Here is an 11,213-nt window from a genome sequence, read left to right on the forward strand (position 1 = left end):
GTTCTTCTTGAATACGTTGTATAGGTAGTTCTCCTCTGTTTTCCAAAGTTCGTCTGTGCTGCAGTGTGTGGTGGCTCGTTGGAATAGTGTTCTAATACAACTTCGTTTGTGTGTGTTGGGATGGTTGCTGGTGTAGTTTAGTATTTGGTCAGTGTTTGTCGGTTTTCTGTATACGCAGGTTTGTAAATCTCCCTTGTCCTTTCTTTCTACTGTGATGTCCAGGAATGCAAGTTTGTTGTCAGTTTCTTCCTCTTTGGTGAACTTTATGCCTGTGAGGGTGTTGTTGATGATGTTAAATGTCTCTTCTATCTTGTTTCGTTTTGTGATGACAAAGGTGTCATCTATGTAGCAAACCCAGATTTTTGGTTTGGTTCCTCAGAAAACGAACAGGAAATGACATCACCACAAACCCCAGGAACCCCATCCAGGAGAAATATATAAATAGAAAGCAGGAGACAACAGCTTCGCTTCACTTGGAGGTCGCCACTGATGATGTTACCTAGCCAGGTAATGAAACATCTGGATGTCAAACCTACAGCTCAGTGAGCAAACCTACACCCTAACTAGACGCTATCTCACTCTACTTTAAAAATATTTAAACACTCTGCTTCTACTGCCATTTAGAGGAAGAGAATTCCAAATATCCTCAGTCCTCTGGGAGAAACATTTTCACCTCTTCCCTGCCTTTAATGGGTAACATCTTATTTTGTAAGCAGTGATGTCTAATTCTGATTCTCTTACAAGAGGAAAGACCCTTTCCATATGTATTCTGCTAAGCTCCTTCAGGATCTTCTGTGTTTCAAGTAAAGATCCTCTTGCTCTTCCAAGCTCCAGCAGATACTGGCCTAGCCTGTCTAACCTTTGATCATAAGACAAGGTTCCTGTTCCAGGGATTAGTTTCATTGGTGTCTTGCTGAGTTTTACCTGTCCCACCACTCGGTGTTGACCTACCTTTAAGATTATTGAACCTAGAATGGCCTCATCCAGAAAGTCCACCAAAGTCAGGGTGGACAAGTCACTAAGACTTGGAGACCCAACAGTCACCTTTATTTGGTTTTGCCCACCTCTCGAGGAGGTGATTTGCCCAGGGTTTCCCCTCCATCACATTGTTAACAACTACTTGGAGCCAGAGCTAAGAGTTGGATCATAGTTAGGTCCAATATAGGATCGGACAGGTCAAATAGTGCAGGAAGTCCACCTCTGAGAGCTGCTGTTCCTGCATCCACCCTCTTCATTACCCTATTAGGAGATGAGAACCTTATCTGGTGGACAGAGGTAGTAATCTCATCAGGAGGCAGAGTTCCCTACCAGTAAGAACATTCCAAAAAAGCTCAATCTGCATATTCAGTAAGCAGGACAGATTTTGTGTTGGAAAGCCGGTTCCTCCTGGGCTGACATCTGGAAAGGGCTGGGTTACAATGGAAGGCCAAAGTAGACTACAGTTCTCAACCTTTGATTTTTACCTCAGTGGTGACTTCCCTGTGTGTGAGTGTTGGCTACAGAGGAGGAGGATGGGTATCCGGAACTCATTACCTAAAAGGATAGTAGAGGTGGGAACTCTCAAGCCATTTAAGAAGTAATCGGGTAAGCACTTGAATGGGCCAAGTGCTGGAAAATGCAATAAGAATAGATAGATGTGTGGTGTCCAGTGTGGACATGATGGGCTGAAGCTGAAAAATGTGTTGCTGGAAAAGCGCAGCAGGTCAGGCAGCATCCAAGGAGCAGGAGAATCGACGTTTCGGGCATAAGCCCTTCTTAAGGAATCCTGAAGAAGAGCTTATGCCGGAAACATCGATTCTCCTGTTCTTTGGATGCTGCCTGACCTGCTGTGCTTTTCCAGCAACACATTTTCAGCTCTGATCTCTAGCATCTGCAGTCCTCACTTTCTCCATGATGGGCTGAAGGTCCTCTTTCAGTGCTATAAAACTCTGACTCTATTATGTAATCCATGTAAAAGTGCATGTTTCCACGGCAACCTGGATTCCTTGAGGGAAGGGTGCTGAGTTGGTTGGTTGGCTAGTCCAGATTAATTCCTGCTGGGTCTGACTCATTGCCCTGTCCAGTGGAAACCACTTGACCATTGGTCGAACCTGCCTTTGGGTGGGGAACTAAAGAAGAAATTGCTTTTGGAATGTCCTGAGGATGTAAAGAGTGCTGTTTAAATGTAACTCCCACTTGTTTTCTCACCTCTGTGCAGATGTTCAAACAAAGTCTCTGTAGTTCATTAGCTGCAACTGCAGCTGTTAAATTTTTCTTTTCCAAATCACCTCCCCACCCCACCCTACCCCTTCCCAGTTACCGTTGCCAGCTCTTCCAATCCCAGAGGGATGTGTGAGGCATCGTCTGCAACTCTGACTGAGATCAACTGAACATGGAGCAGGAGTTGAATACTGGGACCTGTGGGGTCTGGGTGGTAGGAGGAGCCTGGTGACCACTCTGTCAGTATGGAGTTCCCAGAGAAATCAAACTGGCATTTGGTCAGGTCTGTGTCCCGTCATTAATATGTGCACGTGCTCTTGTATCTGAACCTTCGAGTTGCTGTTTTCTATAAAGGACGCTTGTAAAAGGCTGCTTTTCAAATACTTGTGCCCAGAAAAATAATAATTGCAGTTTTACCAGATAGATTTAATTTCTCTTCTTGAGTTCCCCTCGTAAGTGTTAGGTTGGTTTTAGTTTTGTGGAGAATGTAGGAACGGCAGAAACCGAACCTGGAGTTGGCCATTCGGCCCCTCAAGCCTAGTTCACCTTTCATGTAGGTCATGACTTCCTCAATACCATCTGCATTATCCGTGTATCCCCGGAAAACGTCAATATTGAGAGAAAACACTCTGCAAAATGGTCCCAGTGTTGGTGATTGCCATACTGTTGGCCTTTTTTGGAATTTGTTTTCTTGTTTGATTCAGGGATTTACAGGGTTGGTGGTTAGTCAGCATCCCTGCAGAGCCCAGCTCCATTATGCCTGCACATTGGTACTTTGGACCAAGGATCAGCAGCTGTTAGTCAGGGGCATGGAATCACACCACTTTATTTATTGCCCAGGATCTATCTTCCTTATGGCTGACTAAAGTAAAAAATCACACAACACCAGGTTATATTAGGAAGCACGAGCATGGCTGACTAGCAGGCCATTTTGGAAAGTACCCAAACTTGGTCACAGGAGGAGGAAACAACCAACCTTGGGTACTGACGCTTTCTGGTTGAAGAGAATGCTGATGTTTGGGGTATGAGATAATGGTTTTGAAAGGCTAATGTTCACATCACATCGGCTCCACCCATTCTATGGATTACAGACACTGCCTGTGGATGGAGATGAGAAGGTCGACTCTGGCTTTCAGAAGGAGCAGGTGTATCTGTGACTAACATTGACATGGTTTGAGGAGAGAGTGCTGATTCTCTGGCAGGTGGGCCTTGATTAATGGAGATACCGCCGTGTCGAATGCTTCTATTAACACTGATTGGACAGTTAACAGCCAGGATTTGTTAAATTTTAAACTAGGCAAATCTACTCTTGATTGATCAGGATATTTCCCGGGAAATGATCCAGAATAGCTGTCTCCTGTTTTGCCAATTTGAAACAGGTGCAGTGTGTATTCCTGTGCCTTCATTTGCATTCAGCTCTCATGTCAAAACTGTGATCATGGATGCCACTTACCCATGGATTTTATGTCAAAAGTGTGATGCTGGAAAAGCACAGCAGGTCAGGCAGCAACCGAGGAGGAGGAGAATCAATGTTTCAGGCAGAAGCCCTTCCTGATGAAGAGCTTATGCCCAAAACGTCGATTCTTCTGCTCCTTGGATGCTGCTTGACCTGCTGTGCTTTTCCAGCACCACGCTCTTGACTCTGATCTCCAGCATCTGCAGTCCTCACTTTCTCCATGATTTTATCCCAATATTATATCATGAAGTCCACACCAAGGTTGTTGATTATTCTTTGTTTGACTGCAGACTGGAAGGGTTTGGCTTAATGGAGAAGTTTGGGGTCAGTGCAAGCTCTGCCATCCTTCTCAGTGTGTCAGTAGGTACATCAGACATGAGCATGGGAAGTATGGTGTTGAGGTGAGAGGTATGGGAGGTTTGAGGGGGAGGGAGACAGTAATGACGCCAAACGCCACAGAGAGGCTGACAGAATGGGCCGACAAGTGACAGATGCAGTTTAATGCTCAAAATTGGGACAAATTCTGTTTTGAAAGAAGAGAATAGGAAATGGGTGAGTACACTTAGTAGAAATTGGTGAAGAGTTTGAATGAACAGAGACCTTGTGATAATTCCCTTGAGATGTCCGACTGCAATTAGGTAAAGCATTAGAAACCAAGCAGTGGTAGGGTTATAGAAAGGGGTTTAACGTGAAGCGGTAATGATAAATTTATATAAACTAATGATTAGGCCACTGTTGAGAGTATTTTGTTGAATTTTGAACATTAGAAAATACAAGCACATATTGAAGATGGTGCTGGGACTCAGAATGTCTTTATGAGAATTGATGCATTGACACAGTTTTCCCAGTCTGCAGATGTTTAAAAGAGATTTGCTTTTAACTCTGCAGAGTTTTTAGAAGAGTACATAATTTAAGATGACTAAATTGGCAATTAATCCATTTAAAATTCTCATTAACAGAGTGAGGAGAGTGATTCGGAGAAATTTCTAACAGCAACGAGTATATCAGACAAAAATATCAGTGAGTGATGAGAATGCAGGGCCAGTTAGTTCAAATGGCTGGAGTGTGACGTGGAATGGCACAGTGTGTGACTTTAATCCTTGTCCTGCCTGGATTCATTCTTCTGGAATCCTGCTCCCTTGACTTGCCCAGTGCTTGTGGTGCTATGTCCTTGGAGCTTTCTCTCTCTGTCTCTCTCTCTTTGTCTGTAATGGAGAGGAATGCCCATGATCTTTCACGGATTCTGGTTAAATTATCTAACAGAGCATGGGATGCTTTGCCACAGAAAGGATATTGATGGGAAAAGTAGATACATTTCTGCAGCAAAGGGAGGTAATGGGGATGATGAGTGAGACTCCAACAAGAGGACTAGTCTCGGAATGCACTCGTACAGAGGTGGAACAAATCCTGGAGTCCCAAGTGATTTTCTTCTGCAGCCCTGAAAGGGACTTGCAGACATCCAATCAAAATTCACCTCTCCCTCTTTTGACCCTTTGCCCTGTTTTTAATGAGGAAAATGAGTGTCAAATCTGCTGTGTATTATCAAGTTGCAGGTTGAGCAGGACTGAAGGGTGCATGGGGCCAAGTTGAGTGAGGTTTCATAGTGTGGAAAAATATCATTCATTCGCTACTTTCATCGTCCGACGAGTGTACAGGATTTAAAGTTCTGCTCTCCTTTACTCACTGCACGGACTGTATTCCCAACACTGTTTTGGAATTCCATGTAAATAATAGACCAGTTACAACGAATAATTTTTTGCAGCACCTGATAAAGTATCCCAAGACACAAGAACTTTACCAAACAATTTATTCATAGGCATCACATTTATTGCTTGTCCCTAATTTCAGAAGGTGGTGGTGAACTGCTGTTGAGAACCAGGTGAAAGTGAGGGCTGCAGATGCTGGAAATTAGAGTCGAGAGTGTGGTGCTGGAAAAGCACAGCAGGTCAGGCAGCATCTGACGAGCAGGAGAATCGACGTTTCAGGCATAAGCTGATCACAAGGAAAGGAGCGCTGCGTCCCTTGAAATGTAGATCAACCCAAAAACACCACCCTGAAAATGTTTGATGAGGGTGGGGCAGAGAATGTTGACTACATGGACTTTACTAAAGCATTTGGCAAGGTCCCTCATGGCAGGCTAGGCCAGAAGACTAAGTCAAGTGGGATCCATGGCGCGTTGGTAAGTTGGATCCAAAATTGGCTTGGTTAGAGAGTACAAAGGATAGTTGAGGAAGGGAGTGTGTGGGGATGGTTTTCTGACTGAAGGTCTGTGACCTGTTTTGTTCTGCAAAGATCAGTGTTGGGACCTCACTGTTTGTAATACATAAAATGATTTTGATGAATATGTAGGTGGTCTGATTAGTAACTTTGCAAGTGACTGGAAAGTTGGTGGAGCTGTGGATGGTGAGGAAGGTTATCAAGGGATGCAGCAGGATATAGATCATTTGGAAAGTTGGGTGGAGAAATGACACATGGAGTTTAATCCAGACGAGAGTATAGTGATGCATTTTGGGAGGTCAAATGCAAGATGAAAGTATACGGTAAATGACATTGATATACAGAGGGATCTTGGGATACAAGTCCACAGCTCCCTGGCAACAGAACTCGATACGTTGATAAAGAATGCTTGCCTTCATCAGTTGGGGCATTGAGTATAAACATTGGCAAATCATGTCGCAGTTGTATGAAATCTTAGGCTGCATTTGGAGTATTAAGTGCAATTCTGGTCACCACACTATATGAAGGATATCAAGGCTTTGGAGATTTTCTGGAGTTTTCTGGAATGTTGCCTGGATTTGGTGTGTATTAGCTATAAGAAGTGGTTGGACAAAGTTGGATTCATTTCCCTCTGGCATCAGAGGCTAAGGGGCGTCCTACATAAAACGATGAGAGGCATGGATGAGGTGGATAGTTGGAATCTTTTACCCAGCGTAGAAATGTCAAAATCTGGGGAACATATATTTAAATGAGTGGGAGAAAGTTTAAAAAGATATGCGAGACAAGTTCTCTTTACACAGAGGGTGGTATGTCCTTGGAATGCCAGGGGTGGTGGTAGAAACAGATAAGATAGCGCCTTTGAAGAGGCATTTAGAAAGACACATGACCAGCAGACAATAGAGGGATACAGACCACATGCAGATGGATGGAATTAGTTTAGAATTGTATCATGGTCTGCACAGCATGATGGAATAAAAATCCTGTTTCTGTATATGAAACTTGGTCAAACACCTTGATACCTAAAGGAGGAGGAAGTGGTCAGGCAGGCATGGAGGTATTGGAAGAGAATTCCTGTGCTCAGAGCCACCACTGATCCAGTGATTAACACAAAGTAGATACCAGAGGCCAGAATTAGGTGAGGTCAGAAGTCACATGACACCAGATGATAGTCCAACAGGTTTATTTGAAATTACAAGCTTTCATAGCGCTGCCCCTTCATCAGAAAACTCCACCTACGAAGGAGCAGCACTCTAAAAGCTTGTGATTTTGAATAAACCTGTTGGACTATAACCTGGTGTCATGTGACTTCTGACTTTGTCCACCCCAGTCCAATACCGGCACCTCCACATCAGCATTAGGTAAGTGCGGATATCTCCGAGATTCTGGTCCGGAAGGAGGTAGCAGAGCTGAGGAGGGTAAAGGCTGTGGAGAAGTATGAAAACATGGGTCAGAATTTCAAAATCAAGTTATTTCTTAACCAGGTGCCAATGTAAGTCAACAAGAGAGAGGTGACATATGAGACCTCAAGTTTATGAAGGATGGGACACAGCAGAAATACATTGAAATAGTTGAGAGGTAACAAAGGCATGAATAAGAGCTGTGGTAACAGGTAAGTTGACATGGGAGCAGAGCCAGTTGATGTTACAAAGGTTAAGCAGTCTTAGTAATGACATGGATATGTGATTGGTCACAGTTTAATGATGAACAATAATTTACTATGATTTTGAATTCATAGTTAGGGTATTAAGCAATGGATTGTAGCAACACTGTTCAATTTGTTATTTACTTTGGCAAGTGGATGTAAAAACAGCCCTTTCCTTTACCACATAATGATCATTGTAATATGCAAAATGGAAAACTGCTCACGCCCAAATAATCAGTTTCTGTAAAACTGATCTACTACGCTACTCTAAGCTTCAAGCCTTTCGGAATGACTCAAGATTGTTCAGCAAGTACTTCTCAATTACGGTCGCACATCGAACAGTCGACGTTTTATTTTGGCTCCTGTAAGAGTGGGCTGGGTTGAGGACAATCCAGAGTGTGGTAGGAGCTACATGAACAAGTTGTTTAAAATATTCAGTTGAGCTCATAATTTTTCTAGCGCTAACATGCACTGATGTGCAGGGGCCAGTTCTCTGCAAATGAAAGGAATTTGTTTAAGCCATTTTTGAAAACTCCCAGGAACCTGAGGAGCCTCCAGTTCCCTTTTGAGTTCTCCATATCAATGCCATGGCTTATCAGAGTTGACTTGCCCAAACACTCAGCACCCACATATTTTTCCTGTGGTATGAATTAAGTCGTCATTTGAAATTTGACATTCTTGCATTGGTCCTGATGAATGCACAGTGCCTCCTTTATCAGCAAAAATCAAAAAAGAAATCTGACTTAGCGAATGTGTTTGTTTTAAGTAAAAGATTGATGACTTGAAAAGATTTAATACTTCTTTTGAACGGCTTTTGTAAATGAGGTTAGAAATGTTGGAATGGCAGCTCCATTTGTTTACTAGAAATTATGTCATGTTTCCATTTCCAGGATTCTTGAGGTTTGCCCGATGCGAATACTGGGTGAGTGGCTATGAGGACACATGGGGAGTGTTAGGGAGCAGAGGTATATGGAGACATTGAGGTAGTCTGGCAAGTATGGAGAGGCAAGGGATTTGAAAGACCATAGAGAGGATTGTGGGAGTGTAAGGCTGTGTGAGGATTTGAAGGGACATTGGGAGTGTGAGGGAAGGTGGGGACATGACGACTGAAGTTTAGGGGCATAAGAATGATGTTGTTCCTGAGAATCAATCGAACTGCATCCACACATGCTCACAAAACCAGAGCCTTGTCCACTCGCATCCCACAGAGACAAAAGCATGTGAGAATGGGGTTTAGGGGCAGACTCACAGTTTGGAAGTCGCAACAGGGCCTGATGTGCACTTTGTCCATCCCGTATGGGAAATCTATTCCCGTTTTCATCATTCAGTTCCACTAGTATTGGTAGGTGCAGCTTATTTTTTTCAGAGGGTCAGCCCGTCTTTAAGAGGAGCCAGGTGGCTGCACCCCCCATGCAGGGTTACACAATGCTGCACGCCTGAGTTCAGAGTCAGCCTGAGCAAGAAGCAGTACAGGAATCACTCTGTCACATGTAACTGTGATGGGGCTCGAAATGTACCTGCTGCCCTCATCGAGTACAACTAGCAGGCTGTGAATTGTAAGTCCCGCCCCAAAGAAAAGGTCACGTTAATTTCTGCACCCGTGCCCACCTGTTTTCGCATAGGGGCATCTAGGGGGTTTATCTGGGCATGACACTTGTTTCAAATGTGAAGGACACAGGTTGAAAGTGAGTACCTAAAGAAAGTTTGACACATCTGCAAATGGACGTTCCATATTGCTGTATCTTTCTGCACTGGGTCAAAATCTTACACCTCTCTTCCCAACAACGCTCTTGGTCCATGCGACCGCATGGACCACCGTCATTCAGGGCAGTGGTTCACTGATACCACTCGAGGGTGATTCAGGGCAGACATTAGATACTGACCTGGGCTTCAAAGCCCACACCCTGTAACTGAGAGAAAGGAAACACTGCAGGTGTTGGAAATCTGAAATAAAAGTAGAAAATACTCAGCAGTCTGGGCAATATCACTGGGGATGGAAATGTGTTGCTGGAAAAGCGCAGCAGGTCAGGCAGCATCCAGGGAACAGTCTGGGCAATATCACTGGGGAGAAAAACCATATTGTCCTTTCATCAGGAACGGATGAAAAACCAAAGACCTGAATGTTTGGGTGAGAACGTTATGAATGGGGCACACACAGGTGCAACATGTCCATGGAGATGTGAAGTTAGATGGGTAATGGTGTTACGTGAATGAACTTCTCTCCTCTATATCTATGCATTTCTTTCTCCAGAGATGTGGCCTCACTTTCTGAGTATTACCTCCATTTTTGTTTTCTTAACAAATTGTTATTTGGTTTTCTGACAAGTATGTTGGATATACAAGTGGGTAGAAACTGGATGTGAAATAAAGTTAGTGTGTAGAGGGCTTAAATATCACCTGATTTTCATGCAGTCAAGTTAGCTACAGTGGTGAGGAAATTAGTTTTGGTGCTTTCTGTAATTGTATGGAGGTGTTTATGTAAAATATGAATAAATTGTAATTAAAGCACTGCTCCATGATACTCCATGTGAATTCATCCATGCCAGGATTATTCTTTCACATCTCGGTTTGTTAACGGCGCATCTTGGAAGTCCCCCACCACCCCCAATACAGTTGGACATTGCCAAAGGCTGTCACTTTTGACACTGACAAAGTGTAGCTGAATGAACAGCTGTCTTGGAGATTCATTTGCTTTGACGGATGTGAGGGTTGATTAAAGCCTATCAGTCTGTCTTCACATTCAGCTAATTAGGAAATAAAAAGGATGAATGGTTTAATCCTGGCAGATGAACAGAAGGCAGTCTGCGATTGGTTCAACGTGTGATCACTTATGAGAAGGTGGGGAAAAGTGCTGTGCGGTCGAGAGGTGAACTCTGTATGTCAGGGTTCATGGTGAGTGGTAAATATTGGCTTGAGCTCTTTGTCCCCATACAATGGCATTTTTATTTGGAGTAACTTTAAATCTGAGAAATACAACAAAAAGTGGCAATCAAGTAACAAGTTTGACAGGTGTTCCCAAAGTTAATTGCAGTCATTTAAAAAAATACTGAATTGCTGGATCTGAAGGAGCTTGAATAAAAAGAATAAACCATAAATGATTTCCATTCTTTTTTGCTACATTTAATTTTTTTTTGGCAGAACTTCTGAATGCAATTTTTATGAGATGGTTGTGTTTTGGGACTATCTCGTGAATCCTATGTTTTAGCCTGAATTAAAGAGAGTCTTGTGATTTGCTTCAAAATCTGCCGGAGAGCAAGCCTGTGTGGCGAGGTTAACATGGGGACAAGGAGGGTCCAGGTTGAAACTTACTAGGAACAAGATGCAAAATGATTACTCCTGCAAACAGGCAGGGGCAGCTAGGCTGACTGCGTGAATTTAGGTCTTCGTATTTTGGACAGAAACGGGAGAAAGGGAAAGATCTCCAATAAAAATGGTGGCACTGTGATAATTAGTCTTAGAGCTGTACACCAGGGATACAGACCCTTCGGTCTAACTCATCCGTGCCGACCAGATATCCCAACCCAATCTAGTCCCACCTGCCAGCACCCGGCCCATATCCCTCCAAACCCTTCCTATTCATTTACCCATCCAAATGCCTTTTAAATATTGCAATTGTACCAGCCTCCACCACTTCCTCTGGCAGCCCATTCCACACATGCACCACCCTCTGTGTGAAAAAGTTGCCCCTTAGATCTCTTT

General features: G+C 43.5%; 1 protein-coding gene across 3 annotated transcripts in view; it reads left to right on the forward strand.

The window, feature by feature from the left end:
- gse1b (Gse1 coiled-coil protein b) overlaps positions 1 to 11,213 on the forward strand; it is a 602,615-nt gene that overhangs the window by 52,874 nt on the left and 538,528 nt on the right. The window lies entirely within an intron of this gene.

This window comes from Chiloscyllium plagiosum, chromosome 17 (genome assembly GCF_004010195.1).
Source record: "Chiloscyllium plagiosum isolate BGI_BamShark_2017 chromosome 17, ASM401019v2, whole genome shotgun sequence".
NCBI lineage: Eukaryota > Metazoa > Chordata > Chondrichthyes > Orectolobiformes > Hemiscylliidae > Chiloscyllium > Chiloscyllium plagiosum.